Raw genomic sequence first — 21,552 nt, 5'->3', positions numbered from 1 at the left:
TCGCCTTCCAGGATGGGGACCGCGTGATCCTCACTGTTCCTGGTTGGAGACACTAGAAGACATGGCTGCCAACCGATGTCAGTGGCGTTCTTGTCGTAGGTGTCGGAGGTGTAGGCACCTCGGGATTATTGTGGTAAGCTAGCATCAATTCACAATAAGGCTTTGAAATGAATAACGGTTGTACGGTAGTGAAGCATAGGTGTCGAAAACTGATGTCATGATGTCGATGATGATGATGATGATGATGATGATGATGATGATGACAAGAAAGGATAATTTCAATCCAAAGAGCCTCCAAACAGAAATAGCCAACAATCAGGCCTTAATGCTAGCGGAGAATTGCAACATACAGTCGAAACATGGTAGCGAATCTACGTTTAACACATAATTCTTGGCCTGCGCCGGACCGAGCGCGTCTGTGTATTACTGATATACAGTGTTAATGACATCTTCGGCTATTCGGGTCAATCATCATACTACGAAGGCTGATGTGTGTCAGTCATGGTTTCTCGATGCTAGTAGCGTCGCACCGCGGGTAGAGAAAGATGTCTGAAAATGGGGCACATTGGTGCACGTCGGCGCCAGTGCTAGCGAATTAAAATCATAAATTTGTCTCACTTTAATTACACGTCTGAGTTTCATATCGTAATTTAATGCAATGCGTGTGATTCAAGCCACAATCATTCGTTATGGTAGGCCATGAATTTCACCAAGCGGTTACTTTTATAAATATATGCCATGTGTCACCCATTAACTACATTTTCACGCAATTCCTACCGTTGCATTCTCGAGAACAAGTTTCTCGGGAACGACAAAGCCATCAAACGGAAAGTGCATTCACGCTGAAGACAATTTCACCGCCGCAGTAAAATTAAATTTGAACTCGTTGTATATATTCGGGGTTTTTTGCACGGTCAAACAAAAGTCATCACCAATTGAAAGTTTGTCCTGTGGGTGAAGCGAATCTGTGCAGAAAAGCCGAAGAACACCGCGCAGCTGTTTCAACCTTGAAAAATGTCACCAGAAGTCCAAGAAACTCCCCACGACATCCCGGTTAAGAGTTCGAACGCAAAGAGTTCTGAACCCACGACTCAGAGAAAGGATGATAATAATGCTAAGTAGAACTAACGATTGAAAACTTGACAATCGAGGAGCTAATCTGTACTTTTCGATGCTCAACCACTGCGGTGAGTTTGGAATTCACTGTGTTTCATGGGATGAGCACTGCTCATGGTTCCCAATAAGGATGAGACGGCTATCGCGTGCTTCTGGGCTTATAAGCATATGCTGGCTACGCTGACAGGATGAAACCTTAATTGAAACTTACCAAGTCATTTCATACTGTCAACATATATTATTACGCTCGAATTACCGCTGTTAAGATACTGAGTACTGCAGTTATGTTTTCAGTCACGAATCTGCGTGGTCAAAGAGGACATACTTCTACAGTGGCTCCATCAACCAGGTTCAGTGAACGGTCCATGATATTTTGCGAACCACACCTTAGAATGAAAGGAATAGGGAACAAAAAATTTTTGGCAAACATCTTGAGGAATTTCGGTTGGCGGCATGGATATAATGTAGAACGTATCTGGTGCCTGCGCCGCACCAAGCTGTGTTGAAGAGAGGTAGATAAATCGCCTTTGCAGGGGAACATCTGCACCAAATGCTAGAGCAATAGCTTGTTCTGCTGTTGTAATTCGTCACTGAGCCAAAACCAATGACCTCAAATGGCCCAGATTGATTGGAACGGCAAGTGATTTCGATTAGATGACGCAAATTTTAGAGAATGTCAGAACGGTGGAAATCAATGTTTTGTGACTATTTTGTACGGTAAGAACAAAAACGAAAAGTCCTCCATACGTATTTGCAAAGGCACCGCAGTATTCACTCTAAGTTGGCGTTTATTAGGGCCGACCTGGAAGTTCAGTGTGGCTGCTAACCCTTTGCCATAATTTAACGTCATATGTCAGCTGTCCGCTGAACAGTCGAAAGCGATTCGATGGTATTGATTTTTCCTCTGCTCTTGTTGTGTGCAACGCGGTCCCTCGTTTTGTTGTTTCCGTTTTCCGCCTGTAGCCCCTTCCTCGCTTTAACTTGAACGTAAACCGCTGGTTCAACAAGTCTTCGCATATCTAGGTTAAATTGAAAATGTGGGTTCTCCAGTATATGGCCAAATTTTCTGCAGTCAGTGTGTATTCTGGGTAGGCGTACAGTTTCCTATTCACTTATTGGTAAAGATCAAATATAGCATAAGCTATAACCACTCCGGCGTATAGCAGCCGGCATAATCTCGCGATATAAACTCGTTTTTTTCTTAAATATGTTATTATTGTATTCGTACTGCCGCATTTGTTGATAAACCTCCGTTTGAACTACTTGAATTTTGGAGTTTACGCGTGGCTCAATATGGCCCACCTGTTGGCTGCAATCAGTCGGTATCGCACAACATCTATCACAATTCAACCAGGGAATCGAGTTCCATCCACAAATGCGTATAACTTTCTCGGTCAACCTCCTTTGGCCACTGGTTGACCAATGAAAATCCACAGCCATTCACGTCACGTGTTATTACTGAACGGGACCCAGGCTGATTATTGGTTTTTAATCTCCTGTTTGTGTGCTATTCTCGTCTTCACTAGTCATTGTTTATTATGTCTCACCTGATTTCTGATCAAACGTCCCACAGTTTCCTAATGACGTGGAGACACAGAATCATGAGTGACAAAGGCAGCACCAAGCAGCAGGTTTTTCCCGTTCTAATTAATATGATTGAAAAGTTCTCAAACAAACGACTGTCTAGACGCAAACTCGACATGTACGCAGTTCCTAGTCAGATCCCAAGTGAGTCATCATTCGAAATTAATTAAATTTCGACCGAATGTCCCTCTGGACTGCAATTTGAGGATCGGTCAGAAACAGGGATCACAGAAAAGTGAATGGTTTGAAGGGTGTTTCAAACAAGCGGTTGTCATAATCTCTGTGACCTAGAATTTATGCGTGTTTCTTCTATTCATGTGGGACAACCACCACAATTTGTAAAGCGGGAAAGAATCTGCTCAGCTAGATGCTTCTTGATACCCAACATGATAAATCAGGTGGCTGTATTCAGGGGAGATCGCCTCGAGGGGTTAGCAGCACAGTCTGTGTTTTTGTTGCTATTCGCGGTGCTCTGAAAGCCATACAGTTAAACGTTACTAAAAAACGTAAAAATTGCCAAGCCCATATAAAAAACTTTAAAAAAGGGGGAGAACCAGACGGTCGGTACTGGATTGTACGCCTCAGTTGCATTTTTACCATTTAAAGTGATGTGCGGTGTCGCATCAAGCAGTTGGCGTGTGGTCCCGTTTCCAAGACACAGGCGGTACGTAGAGTATGGCTTGGTTTCATCTTGAAAGTTAATGGAAGCAGCAATGCCCCGAATCTTTCCCGTAAGCTTCTATTCTCAACTCGGGGAGCTTGGAACATCTGAGTATAAAGTTCTTGCGAATGCCATATTTTCGGCTGGTTAAATGTCCACGGGGTCATGAGACAATTCTGGCTGAGAATTTTGAACAAGCGATGGACCACCCAAAAGTATCGTTTCCTCTCGTACCACCGATTAGTCCGATGTTGTGTCGAGACGATCATCGAATTTGTTGTTCACACAATTTCAGAAATAAACAAGCAACTGTCTGAATTTCGGGTGGGTGGTATCGCATCACCCAGGGAGGTATCCGTCAAGTTTCGGAAACAGTTGGTGTGACAATATTCGGTCTAACGGCCAATGCGATCAAGCAGCTTTTCTCTCACAGCTGTTTCGACTAGGCACATTCAAACATGACCTAGGTTACATTGATCCCAGGCTTCGCAGCTTGTGTACTGCTTGTGTACTGGCTGGCTATTCATAAATGACGCCTAATAGACCAAAACGTTCTCACCTTTCAACTGAAATTAATTTGTATGTTTTCCAGATATGAGCCCGCAGTCTCTATTGGTGTTTCGCATCATCCAGATTTGTTAAATTCTTCGAGTAAGTGATGTACGAACAGCATTCATCAAGCAGACATGGCATAGATTGATGATCTTACCGGCTACGGTGGCTAAAACTGCATTCCGCAAGGCACGAGAATGCCAAAGCGGTCGAAGTTGAGCAATGAAAAAAAAACACTAAAGAAAATACTCTGCGACACCCCGAATACTGTGCCAACTGAAACATGAGGCGGCCTGTGTACGACACATTCAGTTGTAGAATATCATAAACGAGAGATTCAGGTGAGTCTCTCGTGAAAACCAAATTGGTTTGCAAGTGAGTGTACTTCTCGAAAACAGTGCAGTTCGGGTTCAACTAGAACGTAAGGTTGACAGAAACTCGGGGACTGCGCCTACTGGATGAGCCCCAACAAGGGCGAAACCGGTCTTGGGCTGTCGAACAGCTTTCGGCAGTCTTGTGAGTAGTTTCCTTTACTAAAGAATCTAGTTTAGTGTGAATTTTGATCTACGAAACCAGCATGCTCGTATTTATGGAAGCTGAACTAGAAAGGTCATACACACATACCTTATGCCAACCGTCCTACACTTGGTCCTGACTACTAGCAAGTCATTTGGTACAGTCGAAACACACTCGGTGCACACCAATAGCCTAGTGCAGTTCCGAACACAACTGCTATGCAAAGTGGTATCATGAATGAGACGACTATGCAAATCTCCCCGTGCTCACGGACTATGTCGATTTCCTGCAGCCATTTGGCTGGATTTCGGCCCCCAAAACCATGCAAATTCTAACATCCGGTGCTTTACTGGTAAGATTTTCGTAGCACAACATTAGATCGGGTCACGGAAACGAGGCCCTCAAACCCGGCCTCGTCAGTCTTCAAAGTCAAAAGCACGAGGTGGGTACCTCATTTATTATCTGTGCTTCAGCCTGGACAAAGCAAAAGTATCGGTTGTACTTCACTTCACGACCATCCTTCAACCGTCCACTGCAGTTTATTCACTTCCTAGTCACCTGGAAGGACAAACCGAAATAACGCTTCACTGGACTCGGTTGGAAATCACAGTTTTCAGTGTCTGTATCCTTTTTTCAGTATGACAACAGCCATCTCTCGTTGAAGCTTTATGTTTCTTCTCTTTCGGAGTATGACGCATCCTTAGGACATGCTCAAAACCACCTGTTCTGTCATGCTCTTTAAATCGCCTGAGATGAGCTCAGCCATTCAACATTCTGATCCAGTCATCATGTTTTACGGATAGCTAGTTAAATTACGATCATCACTGGTCAACGAGATGAACGACAGTCTCATCAGCGTACTGCCCGATGGACTGCATTTCTAAGGCTGGAAAAGTCTCTATGGTGGTATGTTCAAATGGAGAGTGGTCTTGGATTGCCAAATTTCAAGAAGCGAAGACTCATCGCACGAAACAGCTGGGTCCAACAGCGGTTGGTCTGACCAAAACAAGACGGATATAAGCGAAAACATACGAAAGAAAGAATGATTCGTCCGCGGAACTGTTGCCCCCATCGGCATGCTGAGCACTCTAGAGGTCAGTTAAGCTGACTCCTGAATCTGAAAGGACTAAACCCATTTGAATGTTGTACTGACCCCAGCTTTTTGACTGTAACGGAAGCGGAGCACCCGGCTAGGATGTCGCGGTTTAAAAAATGGGCAGCAACCCGTCGGTGAGGCACCTGACGACGCTACTACAACAAAGGCAGAACAGTAATGGAACAGAACACATGGACTCTTGCCCTAATCTCAAAAAAAATCGAAACATCTTCAGGAAGAATCCAAAGCGTGATAAGTCTGTTAGAAGTTGCGCCCCAAGTGCTCTCTAGCGTTATCTGCCTTAGCCCGACTGATTACCGAGAAGGACAGGCTGACTTCCGCTTCTTCCGCGAAAGAAGTAACCGCGGTAGATATCTTCACTCTGAAAACCACCGCCCTTTCGGACGCCCTTAGGCGATCATAATTCTCTATCGGAAGGCTGCTGTTGGCACTGTAGATCATCGGGAACTGTGACAGTTTCTGGTAGCCTAGATGTTCTCACTTACGACGGCATTGAATGTCAGCTGGTTCCATTTGATTTCACCAACTCTATCGATAGAGGACAAGACTGTTCTGTTCCATCTCTTCTGTTGCTTCAGACCTCTCTGCCTGCATCCAAAACTAAAGGGTCGTAATACCCCCAGGGTATTTGCTCAAAGTTGGTGGGCATCCAGACAGAACCGCTTTCATTGGTTCAGACCATTCAGAGGTGTAGGTCATTCCAACTAACCTAAATTCTCTTACCTCAGGGTGTGGAATTCACCTCCGACCTTCGAAGCTTAAAGAGTCGACCACAAAACACCGACATTTGAAGAGGAGCAACCGCAGTGATGCGCAAATTCATTTACCGGGACAATTTTAAAAGTTCCGGCAAGGTAGCTGGAGACTGAATCACTTCTTTAGTCTGGAAGGCTATGACAATGAGAACATAAGGTTGACAGAAACTTGGGGACTACGCCCACCTGAAAAGCCCCAAGAATGGCGAAACCGGTGGTGGGCTGTCGAACAGTTTTCAGCAACCTTGTGAGTAGTTTCCTTTAGGAAAAAGGCTATGATATTTTTTGTCAACCCTCGACACCACCTGCTTGACGTCAGTCTGTCTTTCCGGAGCATAATGAACACTACGGCGTTGCTTCGCTTCGTGGATGGGAAACTGGCATGTGTGTGCAGAGGATGTGCAAAAAGTCCCGATGTTTGACAACCCACCCCACAGGGTTCTTTTTCCCAAGCCATGTGCGTAGCAGGAGCGACCGACAGATGTACAGCCCACCACCTGGCAGTGAAGTATGAACGTACCAAACAATGAAAGCAGTTGGCTTCATAGCTTTCATCTCTCCGGAGACACCTGAACGTAAGTCATGAACGGTTACTAACACCGAGCATGAATATACTGCCTCACAATACCGACGTATTCTAGAATGTCACATTCCATTTTGTGTTTTCTTTTTATGAGATCCAAGCCAAGTCTGTCCCCGAACACCTGAGTCTTCTCACTCATCCAGTGCTGCTTTTTGTCGAATGGGTTCACAGTTCCCTCAGTCTTCTTCATAGTAAATAATTCTGTCGCACTACCCTGTACAATATATTGGGACCGGACAGAGGAACCGCCGAGGTATAAAGATCCCAGAACACGTCAATCGACCATAAAATTCGGGTGTTGAATGACGTAAGAAGTTTTACTTCGATGAGTTTATTTTGACATACCAACCTTTCTCTCAGAAAACGTTAAGTTTGGAAAAGAAACTTTCAGAAGAGACGCACTTTACTTGATCGTTGTTTCATAAGGCCGTACCCTACTTATCAACTTTCAACCCTTTTTCTTCACAGGCACTCCAATTGCTCGAAAAATCACCCAAATTGTTCGCATAATATTTAGTTTGTGAGGTGGGGGAAGATGTGTAATACGAGCAGTTCAATTTTGTCTGGATATTTTTTGACCGCCTGTCCAATCTAACTTTTTGGAAGTCGTTCCGACGAATGTGATACATTTGGCAGGGGATGGAGAGATGAGGTTCCATCTGAATTATCTAAAATTGTTACTTCGTGAGAGAGAGAGAGAGGAACATAATATTCTCCGTTCGTCCCACACATCGCCTCGCCTACATTGTCGGTCGTTCGTCCCACACATCGCCTCCGGTACATTGTCGGTCAGCGGTTGAAATCCACCTTGGTCTACCAAAGCTCCACTCCTTGCCGAAAGCGAGCGCGGATCATTCACCAGTCGGTTGAACATTCCTATCGGGCTTTTAACACGAAACTGCGAAACTGCTTTTCTGTTACGAAGCGACTGAAAGGCCGCCTTACTTGCGGCCTGGTAGGTTTATTTCGATGGTTTCCGTTGACCTTCTGTTCCACTGTAGCACCGAATTGTACGCAATTGGCAACCAATACTCATTTTTAAATCTAGCAAACGAGATATTCTAGTGCATCCACTGTTCGTTCTTTCTAGGGCTTTTTTACACTAGAGAGTTTACAGTTTCGACTTGTTTGCAAGGAATCAGTCAAGCTGTTCACAACACGTTTTACTTGACTGTTCCAAGCCAGACTGTACTCCGCCCTGTCTTTGTTCCTTGACCAGTAAAACGAGGTTTCATACCAGCACTGTGCGAGGAATCTCGAACACCGCATCCTGTTGTCAATTTTTCGAACCGCTCTGTTGAAACGAGCCGATGAGAATGTCGTGAACAGTAAGCTGATGGCAACGCATGTTTCGTTGGACCCACAAGAACACTGCAGCAAAGTANGAGCCGATGAAATGTCGTGAACAGTAAGCTGATGGCAACGCATGTTTCGTTGGACCCACAAGAACACTGCAGCAAAGTAAGACCTTGGAACGGTTGAAAAGCATTTTATCATGACACAGAATCTCCATCGGTTCGTTCTAGGAGAAGTGGATCTGCAAGTATCCATGAGTTTGAATTTGCTTCACACCATGGCTTGGCAACTCAAGTCGACACAATTTGCTTTATGGCGGTATTTTGCTGCGACGTAGTTTCAAAGAGGCATGACGCAGAACCTCATAATGTGCAATCAAACAAAGGACGCAGAGCTTCTTCAAGCCAGATGATTCGGAAGTCAAAGACATCGAATTTGGCAAACATGCCATAGATCTCCAAAGAATTGATGGACTGAATCAGACTATTAGAGGTGTCCAGATTCTCGGAGAAATAAGGTAGGTAACGGAGTTTAGGGACCTATATGCATCTCTGAGTGAATAGTTGAGATCAGGCCTTCAGATGGTCATGCGCTACGAAATTGAACAAAACAAGGGATGGCTCATCTCGAGATTTCAAAGCAAACGGGAGATGTTTTATCATCCATACTACATATACTAAATGATATCTTTCGGACATGATCGACTGGAGCTCGTTATGTCCACCACATATACTTATATTCCGGTGCATATCTGACCAGTTTATCTGACAAAATATATAAAAAGAGATTCAGGGCTGAACTCCATGTGGGGACATCAATAGTGATCGCGATACTAATTGTAGACAACCAATCAATGATTTTCAAATTACGGCGGTTCTTTACAGTGGAAGTTCCGAGTTATGGTGACGAAGTGCAGTGCCGCATTCGTGTGCGTCAAACAAAGCATTTCCGGTTGTGTCATCCTCATGGTGGATGGGGGGACAAGTTACAGGGAACCACCCATAAAAATAAAGCTATGCTGGGCGAACTATGCGGAGAATGGAAGCAAAAATGCAAGAGTATGCATCTAGGTAGTGGGATGTGCCTTCACTTACAAGAAAGTAATCTGTTCACAATTCGCAACTTGTCTATATGATGATATAAATTCGTGTTACAATAACTTTCACTGCCCCGGTTGAATGAGTAAATCGTCGGTGATTTGAGGATCTTTCTAGCCCCATGCATTAGAATATATCATGATACAAAACCAAGGCTAGTCATCTTACAAATTCTGAGTGAAACACCAAATCTGCCGTCGTTTAGTCGCTACAGTTCCATTTATAGCTGACAAGGAAATGAGAATAGGGCAACCCAATACTACAGGCAACGACCTGATGTTTTTATGTGATTGATTTTCAAAGATTGACACTGAAAATACATATTTTCGCTAATATACATATCAGTCCGTTCGTCCTAGAAGCCAATATGGATTTTCTGTGGTCACTCACCTATAACCGACTGAGAAATGATCATCTTGTTTCAAGGGCGTGTAGTTATGCATGCAAGCGATACGTAGGCGGTATTTGTTTGTAATCGTTCCAGGCTATTGAAGATATTGACAAGGTCTCATTTAAAGCCTCGGTCATCTCGTTCTCATGGTAACTAAGACCGTGGTGGCTGTTCCGTGCCAGGTTGATCAAATCATACGAGTATCGATTGCATGACACCCATCGTAATGCACACCTTTCCATTATTATCACATTTGAAATGAAAACCTCCCACCAGCGAAGCGAATTCTTTTGCAAAGAATTTGTCCCAAGTTTGAGAAATTGCCGCCAGGAGACGAGAGATTTGAAACTACCGGCCATGAGGAAGAATGCTTTACTCCCAGAGGCTCACCCGTTGACACGGATTTTTATTTTGTGACCAAGTGGCTTTCCCTCTGTTCGTTCAAATCCACGACATCCATTATTGGCAGGTGGCACTCTGAGTTGCTGAAATCTGTCATGGGGTTGCCACTCAAGATGGGCAGCAACGAAGCAGAGATGTGAGAGCGGATGACCTGCAGAAGCCAACTGTTGCTTGAGGTTATGAACAGTCACACCCTTTAATCAGTATAGTTTAGTATAGTATAGGTTCTTCGTCCCACTGGTTTATTTTGACTCCTGAGTCCCATTGAAATTTGGCGTGCTTGTCAAAGTACATGTGGTAACCAATATGAGCGAATATCATCATGCATGCATGCACAGTGTCCGATTTCCGAAATGGGACAAACTAGATTGCTCGTCATACTCTGGAGAGTGTGTGTGTGTGTGTGTGTGTGGAAAACACGCGCGAACTCAGCTGTTTGATTATCACCAACAGGAAGAGACATTTCGAAATTTCCCAGAGTTCGAGGAAGCACTAAAGGGGTTGCTTCATCTGAATGCAGAACTCCAAACTGAGAAATGGATTTCTCAGAATTTTCTACCGCTTTCCGCAGAAATTCGTAAGTAGTAAAAACTGAAGGCACCATTTCAAAGTATCTGTCAACCGTTCAGTCATTTTCGAAGAATATAAAATGATAAGTGCTTGTTGAAGAGCGCTGTATTTTTGCTGCATCAAGTAAGTAAGTAAATAAGCAAGTAAGTAAGTAAGTGTGGAATGAGAAGAAGCAGAAGTATGGTGCTGATGAATATTCCCTCGCCATAATCTCATCCCTACATGCAACCGGTTGTGATGTCGACTTTTTGGTCCACCAACCGATGATCATCTCTCATCGAGGGATCTGCTTTCCTCAATCCGCTAGGGCTGTTTTTAGACTGGGACTTCCTAAGGTCGCAGTCAGTGACTTGTGTTTGCTTGCCATTGTGGGCTATCTGCGTATTTATGACACTTTTATGCGTGGTACATGGCTTTGAATGTACATTTTGCCATTTAATCTCACACCAGACCCAGTATGACGGACACTTTGTGCCTGATGTGTGAGTCTTGATTGTGCTAGCGCCCACGGCGCCTTGAAGAGCATTCCCCATTGTTTGTCCTTTCTTTGGTTGTTGGTCCTTAGACGCGTGTTTCCATACCAAAATCTTTGCATACTTTGGGATTCACCTCATCAGACTGGAACTGTCCTTGGCATGATTTCGAATGAGACGTTTCTCTCTTTTCTCTCATATTCTCCTGTTACTCTTTCGCATTCATCGCTTGCACTCACTTTTTATGTTTGTGACCATGCTCTTCAAAAATAAATGATAGCAGTATTAAGTAAGTAAGTAAGTAAGTAATTAAGTAAGTAAGTACGTACGTACGTAAGACAAGTGTCAGACCCAAATTATCGTTTGCTTGAATGCGAATGTGCAAATAAAATCTACTATTGAGCAATAAATCGTACTTTCCAACCATCACCTCCCTACTTGGAACATGGTCTCTACTAATGCCCCCCTGAACAACGTGATTTCCCGCTTGGCGAGTGTAAGTAATGCCAGCTGGCTCGTTGAACAAACTGTTACACGTCTGGTCAAATGTTTCCAACTTGAATGGAGTCTTAGTGCTATTTTCTTCATATTTGACAAGCGGTCCACGTTAGTTTGCCAAAAGAGGTAATTTGCATGGGGTGTCGAAACGTTGCATCCGACATAAACGGGGATGTTTGAACAAGCACAGTCATGGACTCGTGTTCGTTCTCCTCAAGAATCCAACCGGTCAATCAAAAAAAAATACGAGTTAAGCCAAACTAAGAGGAATGCTATCGCAACAACTTAAGTCGTAACTTAATTCTCGCACAAAAGTGACAGCTGACCGAAGAAAACGTTGGCGTTTGACTACACTATCCTCAGTCATGCCGGATCTAAGCTTCCTATTGGCGCTATGAAATACGCCACCCCGTCTTGTGAGACTACCGGGAGAAACTTGGTATGGTTAAATGAACCATAGATGTTGTAATCTGAACGTGGCCTGCGCCAGCTAACTGACGAGACAACAAACGACGGGTGTTTGAGTTAAGCTCTCTTAATAATTAATTAACTACTGTATATCAAGGTTGCTTTGGAAACAGTCAAAACAAGCAACCTGAAAAAATCCATCTTCACTGATTGGTGATTGGAGGAAGTTTAAAGCGAATACAGGACCATTCACGTCACAGACAGGTTACGTGCCCTGCGGACCTTGGAGCGAGTAGTCCTCAACCGGCCACAGACAGAAAGATTCAAATTTATATCGGCTGCAGAGTCTAACGCGGTTTTGACTATTGGCAATGTTGTGGAATATAGGTAGCTCAGGTGCGTTGTCTGGTTGTTGGTCTGTTCGCCAAGCGTGGCATTTGGGTTGCAAACGTTTCATCACCAATCGAGGTGATATCATCGACCCTGCAGGTTTCTCATGTGGTTATCTTTTTAAACAAACAATTTGACCCTCACTTCCGGAAGAACGCTGATATGTTTGGAACAAATACTGCATCAGCTTCGTCATTATTCTGGCTAATCATTATTTATGTCTCCCTAAGCTGCCCAGAGGTTAACTTGGTCAGGGAAGATACACGTCCCTGGGAACTCTGCGCAGCAGAAGTTAGGATGTCACGTATGAGGTTTAGGGTTTCTGACCCAGTATCACTTGGAGTCAAAGGCCAAAATACAGTTTCCACTATATCCCAGGGAAACCCTACTTATCACTGGAGCAATGGACGGTGTTTCATTGGTGGAAGCCAGGTTCAAAAGTGATGGTACTCGGCCGGTCCATCACCTGGTGAATGCGTCGGCATGCTGAGTACAGGCTCTTCATTGCGCGTGCTGGAGCTCCATCTAGGAGTCCCATGGAGCGTTTAGGTCGCATGGAGTCAAAACATTTTGAAGTGGTATCCGGAAATAGTTGTTCAAGTGTTTATATAAGGAAGAAGTCGCCCTCCGGCGAAATTGGATAACAACGGTAAACGACGTATTGAAGAGAGTCCGTCCTACGCAGCTAAATTTGGACACACACCGTACCAAGAAGTGTGCGAGATTGGGTGTTGGAAGGACTGATCGTTTTCAAGTATAAAGCACTGCCACCCTTCCGCGTCTCGAATCAGCCCGGAGGACAGATTACTCAGCTGCCGAGGTATGAACATCAAAGATGTTCCGTGTGAAACAGGTTCCCGTATGTGATAATGCTCAGTTGTTCAAGGCAAGCCAAATGTTGAGTATCGGAAGGCGTATGGAAAGGCCTGAGGCATTTTCTGGACAGACAATTCGGCACCATTCGTGCTGCATCTTGGGGAGCACAGGGATGTTTGTTCAGAGTTTGCAGTTCCATGTTGGCTTTGAAGGGGCCTCTGCAGCGCAGTTGTTCACCTCCTGCCTTGGTGATTCCGGCGCTTCTTTCTCTGTGGTATCTCTTGCCCCACTGGAGTTTAGCTGACGCCGGCCATTTTCTCCTGTGGAGGGGGACAGAGATCACCTTTCTGTGGACAAAAACCTCGATGATTGATACTTGCAGTGTGCGAAATACCATATATTGGACTCTCAGCCCCATCCTTAAAATGGGTGGGTGGGAGTTCGTCAGGATTAGCAGGTCGGTGACACCTGAAAGACTAAAGCCATTTGCTTATTTCCGAAGCCATCGGGGGTTCCATCTTCACCGTTCGGGGCTACGTTGCGGGTCGGGATTTCGGCTGCTCAACTTTAAATGACCGTTTGAATGGTTGTTCAAAGTGTTCAACCTCACGATTCAGGCCATTGATGTGGCCCGTCTCGGGGTCCCCATCCAGGAAGACGGCAATGACCAGCGCAGCTGAGTTTGCTGGTAATGGCTTTCGCAATTCGCTGCCAGGTCATTGTTTGACCGCCTGTGGCTGTCTTCCACCCTTCACATGGTTGTGCGAAAAGAGCACTTCGAGGAAGTCGGTCGACTGGTATACGCAACACGTGGTCAAGCCAGCGCAACCTATGTAGTGTGATCAGTTCATCAATTGAGAGTGAGTTGTTTCTCCCGAATACCTTTTGACGAACTTCAGCATTGCTGATCCGGTGTTCCCACCAGATTCGGGTAATACTCCGAAAAAAGGCCGGATACATTTTCCTCGTTAGATAGAAGCAAGATTCTATGAGGCTTCGAACGTAACTGTCAAAGAGCACTTTACGGTGCACGTTGCTAAACAGTATTGGGGATAGGGTCTCTACCCTTAATGGATGGGATCGCTTCTGGTGCCTCGTTTGTTTTCAACAGGTGCCAGAAGTGAGACCCAAGGAGGCTAAATTCTTCCGGTCAAGTCATAAAAAGCCTCTTTTTGTGAACAAGAAATCGGCAAATACTTAAGGTGGTAGCTCTTGTTCGGGTCAGAAAAAAACAATGAAAGAGACTTGGTACACTACAGACGAATGTGTCCAGAACAGAGGTTGTCGATTGTGAAATGAATGGACTTAAAATAAATTGATGGATAAATTTTAATAGATTTGCCACGTTAGTCACAGTTTACACCAACTTCCTAAGGAATTTAAAATGACTTGGTTTAACTTGTCTGATCATGCATTTTCTGTAGGGTGCCCTGGCCGAACTGAACAAAATTGGTCCACCTAGTGAGGTGGAAAACACGTTTCAGCGATGCAGATGAAGGTGTGGACCATTAAATTGCTCTTTGGACGCAGATGGGCCTAAGGAAATTTTCAGTCGCCTACCCTGATTATTGTTTTATTCCATTAATGAGTAGTCCGTTTAGAGATGCTTGTAGTGGGCAGATTATGAACGATATATCTTTTGTATTGCTGAGTAAGACGACTCAAAAGATGATTTTCAAACCGATTGGGAGATGAAGTAAATGGCGGCATCTCAGCTGATTTTGTATCTTTGGATAAGGAAGCTGGATTTGAAAAAAAAATTAATAATCCAAGTAAAATCGTTAGAAAAAACCGGGGGTGGGGGTGGAAACCCCAACCGACCAGAGGTCACAGCATCCCTCTTATACAACTATCTTATCACTAGCTCACCCAAACAAACCGACAAAAGTTTCAAACGAAGAAGTCCAAGAGGAACCATCAAATGAACCGAACCAGAAGAACTAGACCCTAGGCTGGACTCAAACATATGTAGGTTCCCCTATCGGCGCAACATTTGTTCATCCACCTTAACACACAAGAATCCCTCGGTCTACACCCAACAGAGATCTAGCTTGACTTAGCTGATTGGTTCTCCTTCCGCCTTAAATCTCGACCAACCTCGGAACCTAGTCACTTGGCCTGACGAAGCTTTTGTGTCAAAAGGGAAACGTTGCCCAGCAATAGATCTACCGATTGTCAGCAAACTTTTTCGGAAACGAAAAACATTACTTTGTTCCGCAGACAAATATGTTAGTCAGTAACGCAAGTTTACCACCAGAATTCGCATTATTTTGTCCACAATCAATAAATGCAACTAGTTTTTGTCTGTCTAAAAAGTACAGCAACACGGTTTTGAGCGATTCTGAAAAAAACGCAGACAGATATCCTTGGATCGTCTGTGATAACCTAATATGGGAATCGTAAATCACCATTTTATTTATGGATATTCCTTTTGTTTCCGGATTATATGAGCTCGTGGCGGGTATAAAGAACAGGTTCTGGGTTTCAGAAGAGCCTGATAAACAATCGGTAATTTTTATTTGGGCAACGTTTCGCTTTTGACACAAAAGCTTCATCAGGCCAAGTGAGCAGGTCACCAAATTGGCCAGTTTATAAGACAGATGAGGAGCCAATCACTGTCGAGGTTTTGAGGCGTGGACTACGGTTCACGTCACACAGACTGATCGCCGAGCATCCCAGTGTTAACAGAATAGAAGGTGTGGAACTGGTAAGCGTATGGAGAACGGTTTTGGATTAGTCGAGCCGACGCGTGTTGGTTTGCGGTCATCAGAAGGAGCAGTAGTCATCAGCTGAATTCCACATAAACTCACTTCCCCTTAACTAAATTGTCACAGCACTCACAACCCCACAAATACCAACGAAATGTATCTGCGGCAACCGCGATGAACCATCAATTGACGCACATTGTAGTGGAAGTTTAAGGAACCAAACCCGATCAGAATTATTTTGAAACTCCCCGAATCCACCAACGCAAGATTTTGACAACCACGCTAACCGATAAAAGCCGTTAATTGACACTCAACATTGATCTAGTGTGATAATCTAAGGAGGACTTACTGATTGGTTACCCGTCTGCCTTATAACCTGGCCGATTCGGTGACCTGCTCGCTTGGTCTGATGAAGCTTTTGTGTCAAAAGCGAAACGTTGCCCAAATAAAAACTACTGATTGTTTATCAAGCCCTTCTGAAATGATGACTTATCAGTCGGTTCCGAACCTTTTGCGATTGACTGAAATCAGCTTCTGGGCTTTTTTCATCGAATACTCTGGGTCGTATTCTTATCTGTTACCTACAGGGCATGGCCTGCCGTCTATCAAAGTACTCGGTTCCTAGGCGAAGTGGACAAATCCTGAACTCCTGTGACAAATTTGCCGCAGCCGATACATCCGAAAGACTGATATATCGATTTGCTTTGCATTCAGGTGGAATCGGGTTTGGACAGAGGGAGTCGAATTAACAAACGCGGAAGAGCGAAGAATAGTTTCTAGCGACAAGTCAGTTGTCTGTCCGGGTGAGGATTTCATTAGGCTGCGTCGGCTAAGCCGACAGGGTCATGTATTTTGCCTCTCAGTCGACCAGTTGCTTCGCCTAATGAAACAAGCTCCCACTTGTTGGTATCACGAGACAGGCAACGACTGGGCATCATCATCATCATCATCATCATCATCATCATCGACAGCATGACATCAGTGTTCAACACCGATGCTTCACTGCCGTACAACCATGATTTAACTGAAAGCCTTATTGTGAAGAAAAGAATAAAGGTGGACGGGGAATGGACTTAGTGCCAGCTTACCACAATCATTCCGAGGTGCCTACACCTCCAGACATTCATTCAGGCAATCTGGATAAAAACTGACAACACGAACGCCACTGACATCGGTTGGCAGCCATATCCTGTAGTGTCTCCAACCAGGCACAGTGAGGATCACGCGGTCCCCACCCTGGAGGGCGAGTAGCACTGATAGCACCCAAGCGTTTCGTGACCTCCTTCGTACTCCTCTGCCAGGTCAAGGTTTGGCCACCTCTCTGTTTACGCCACTGTGAGTTGGGCATGGAAAACGGCACTCTCTTCGGCAAACGATGGTTCGGCATACGCAACGGCTGGTCGTGACAATGCCTGGAAGCTTTTGCAGTCAGGTAACCAGTAGCAATAATTGAACTGTTCTACTGTTATGATTCACTCGACCAAAATTTTGCCTTCGTTGACTTTCTAACCCGACTCCGTACCCCTCCGTCCGGCATTAACCGTGGAACCCGCAGGCAACTGGCAGAATCCCCCATACACAATTATGTGGTTCACGGCTACAAAGCTAAACTAAACTAAAATGATGTCATCTCAATGAGGTGAAAAGATGGAGAAAAGATCTTTTTGAGGGTGCAGCTGCCATCTCAGGGTTGGCAGTCAGTCAAATGTGGTTTTCTCAAGCAGTCTTTCTAACACAACAAGTGCAGAAAACAATTTTAACCGGGAATGTCAACAACAAAAAGGCAGATCACCAGTAACTACTTAAAAATAGTATTATACTTAAGTTTGGACTTTCTGTATTCAAAATGCCGCTTTTTATGCGTTCTACTTTCGGCCAGTCTTCGGATGCGAATTCCTGATGTTGCGAGAGGACCTCAACGCCACGAAACCCTGAACTTAGTGAAACCAGGCTAGCTGATCACGGTGTAGCATATCAGACTAATCCTGGTTCTACTTGATTCGGTGTTGTTCGGTCTCGATTCGTGGTGTTGGACCAGCTGATTAAAAAAAATGTTGGGCGAACCGGACCAAGTCAACTTAATGACGATGGCCTTTTGATTTCGGCTGTAAATGTCAGGGCACATACTGCCACCACATTTAGGCGTGAAGGACCCCTATGGACATGTGCGGCATAGGAATTTCGGGCAATGAACACTCGAAAAAAAACGTGGGTTGGACATCACCTGCATTGTATTAAAGCAATTAATGGACCATGCAGCCTGTAATAAAGGCATCTTGCCGCCGATCATAAAGATAAACGATGGAGCTAAGCCCAACTTGGGTCACGCCAAAATGTGCCGGTAAACTGTCCAACCCCAGACCACAAAGACAATCCGCTTAGAGTAGAATTGTAACGACTGAAAGACAAAAGGCCGCGCCTGATTTTTTTCTAATTTTTCAGGGAAAAAACTCGGAATAACTACATCCGAAGCACGAAGACAACAAGCAGTGCATTTAAAAAAACGAACACATCCAAGAGGTTGTCGTGTACACAGGCGGATTAGAGTAAAACCGGAGCTGGGTCCTTCTGGTATCCAATGAGCTTTGTCGAAACTACCCTGAATTTGACGGACGCAACTAAACTAAGTAAAGTTTTAGAGTGTAAAGAGTAAAACCTGGACTGAACAAAAAAGGGCCCCGGTAGTGGATAGCTCGTCCTTGTCACAGATAATGGATGATGGAACGAAGGAACGCAATGGGTCTAGAGCTCAACACACCAAGTTACCCAAACTGGGGAACAGTTTATACCATTCAGCTACAGTACCTCTTCGGCACCTAGTTGCCATGCCACCTGAAGGAGGCACGACGGCTGGGACACTGTCAGGCTGGCCAAGCCTGGACAAAGGAAGTCTGGATGCACGGGTTAGAGGCTTGAACTACGGACATCCCGGTCAGTAAATTTGCGCTCTAACCAACTGAGCCATCCCGCCGCCTTCTAAAAAACTCAGAAAGCATGGCCAGATTCTGATAGATCAGAAATTCTAGTTTTCAACACTACTAGGAGCGTCAGACTTGGTCTGTATACATCATTTAAGCACAATACCTACAGAGAGAATGAAGAAGACAAAAGAGGAAAGGTAACTGAGACAACAGTCTCCTGCGCACAGCGTGCATATTTGTAAATCGTGTCCTGACCCGTCGTTTGATCGTTGGCATGACTGGAGAAAACTGTACTGAAAAGCACCGTGCATTCTGAACCGACAACGGCGTAACCTCATTGGACTAATTCAAAATCAATAAACGAGTGAAACAAGCTGTCTCCTAGAGATACACTCATTGGCAAATCAATTTGGTTTTCACGAGAGACTTAATTGTATCTCTTGTTTATGATATTCTACAACTGAATGTGCTGCACACAGGCCGCCTCATGTTTCAGTTGGTACGATGTTCAAGATGTTGCAGTATATGTTTCACAGAGGGAACTACTCACAAGGTTGCTGAAAACTGTTCGACAGCCCACGACCCGTCTTTGCCCTTCTTATGGCTCATCAGGTAGGCGCAATCCCTGAGTTTCCGTCAACCTTATATTCTACTTGAACTCAAATAGGACTGTTTTCGAGAACTACACTCAGTTGCAGATTAATGTGGTTCAAGTATAACATACGGTTGACAGAAACTCGGGGGCTGCGACTACCTGATGAGTCCGAAGAAGGGCAAAATGGGTCGTGGGCTGTCGGAGTTTTCAGCAACCTGATGAGTAGTTTCCTTTGTGAAAAAAGACTGTTTCCCCACCAAGTTATCTTTCACCTGTATTTAATGGGCTTCCATGCAGGGGTGATTAGTCACACCAGAGAGCGTGTATACCAAGTCGTTGACTTTTACGTGTGTCTGCTAATTTACAGCCACAGCAAAGCTGCGCGAATCCATTGTCCACACTGTTTGGTGTGCGGATGATTGCACTTTATTCTCGCCTTCTAAACGGAAGTCCAAATTCTTAATTCACAATTTATAATAATTCAGTCATTGGCAGAGTCATACGTCCATAGCTTCAGCTTAGGCGATCGGCGCAGGTCCGTTTGAGACAGGACATGTTTACGGTCATTTCCATCGTCGGAGGAAACAAAACAACCCATGTTGTCAGTCAACTAGTCAGTCAGTCAGTCACTTACACTCAAAAGCATCAATCATGCGAAACTAGGCTTGCGCACACCGGTCTTTGGGAACCAAATCCCACCCCTGTGCTGCAGAGCAATTACAGTCACAGCAACACAAGACGGACGAGGCTGACTCACTTTATCCCCCCGGAGACATTTGCCCCCAAATTGTATACATACTACCCTGTTCCCACCAGTCGACGTTTATTGTTGTGTTATATCTGTCCCTGGGGTGTTGTAGGTTGTCGACCGCGACCTGCCGCGCATTAATGTCTCCAAAATTTACACCATCTCTGTCCTAGCTTTTGGCAAATTGGATGAAAAGTCGTGTGGGTTTTTTTACACTAGTGTTTTGGAAATCCAGATTTATCGTCGTTCTGCTCAACCAAGAAATATATAAATTGAATTTTTACTAGGAGACCGGTTCATACTTTTGTGAATGTATTCAAGCAAGTCGTGCGTCGGTAGTATTCCGCCTTAAATTATTTCACCGTAGTTCATGATTTCCACAGAATTGAGAGATCGACTCATTCACTTTGGTTGTACACTGGTTCTCGTCATACACAAGCAAGCTTTTTGTACAAAAGTTCCGTTGACCCCCCCGTCAGTACAATGTTTTGTCTCCGCTATCCGCTGTCTGGCACCGTTATCCTGCAGCTACTCACACCCAGCACGGTAGCGCCGGGTGCCAACCTGGTAAACAGGACTTCAGTCTGGTGATGATGATGATGATGATGATGGTGATGATGATGATGACGACGACGATGATGATGATGATGGTGATGATGATGATGACGACGACGATGATGATGATGATGGTGATGATGATGATGACGACGACGATGATGATGATGATGGTGATGATGATGATGACGACGACGATGATGATGATGATGGTGATGATGATGATGACGACGACGATGATGATGATGATGGTGATGATGATGATGACGACGACGATGATGATGATGATGGTGATGATGATGATGACGACGACGATGATGATGATGATGGTGATGATGATGATGACGACGACGATGATGATGATGATGGTGATGATGATGATGACGACGACGATGATGATGATGATGGTGATGATGATGATGACGACGACGATGATGATGATGATGGTGATGATGATGATGACGACGACGATGATGATGATGATGGTGATGATGATGATGACGACGACGATGATGATGATGATGGTGATGATGATGATGATGATGATGATGACGATGATGATGATGATGATGATGATGATGAAACCGCTTGCTGCATAAACTCAGTGAACTTTTCTACGCCTATCCTGCTTGGGATATTAAGCAACGTACTTGCTACTTGTGCCTTCATCAACAGGAGACGACGATGTGATGATGATGATGATGGTGATGATGAAACCGCTTGCTGCATAAACTCAGTGAACTTTTCTACGCCTATCCTGCTTGGGAATTTAAGCAACGTACTTGCTACTTGTGCCTTCA

The sequence above is a fragment of the Opisthorchis viverrini genome (assembly GCF_000715545.1).
Source record: "Opisthorchis viverrini unplaced genomic scaffold opera_v5_38, whole genome shotgun sequence".
In the NCBI taxonomy this organism is placed as follows: domain Eukaryota; kingdom Metazoa; phylum Platyhelminthes; class Trematoda; order Opisthorchiida; family Opisthorchiidae; genus Opisthorchis; species Opisthorchis viverrini.
The sequence above is the reverse complement of the archived record's forward strand: the minus strand, read 5'-3'. Positions refer to the sequence as shown.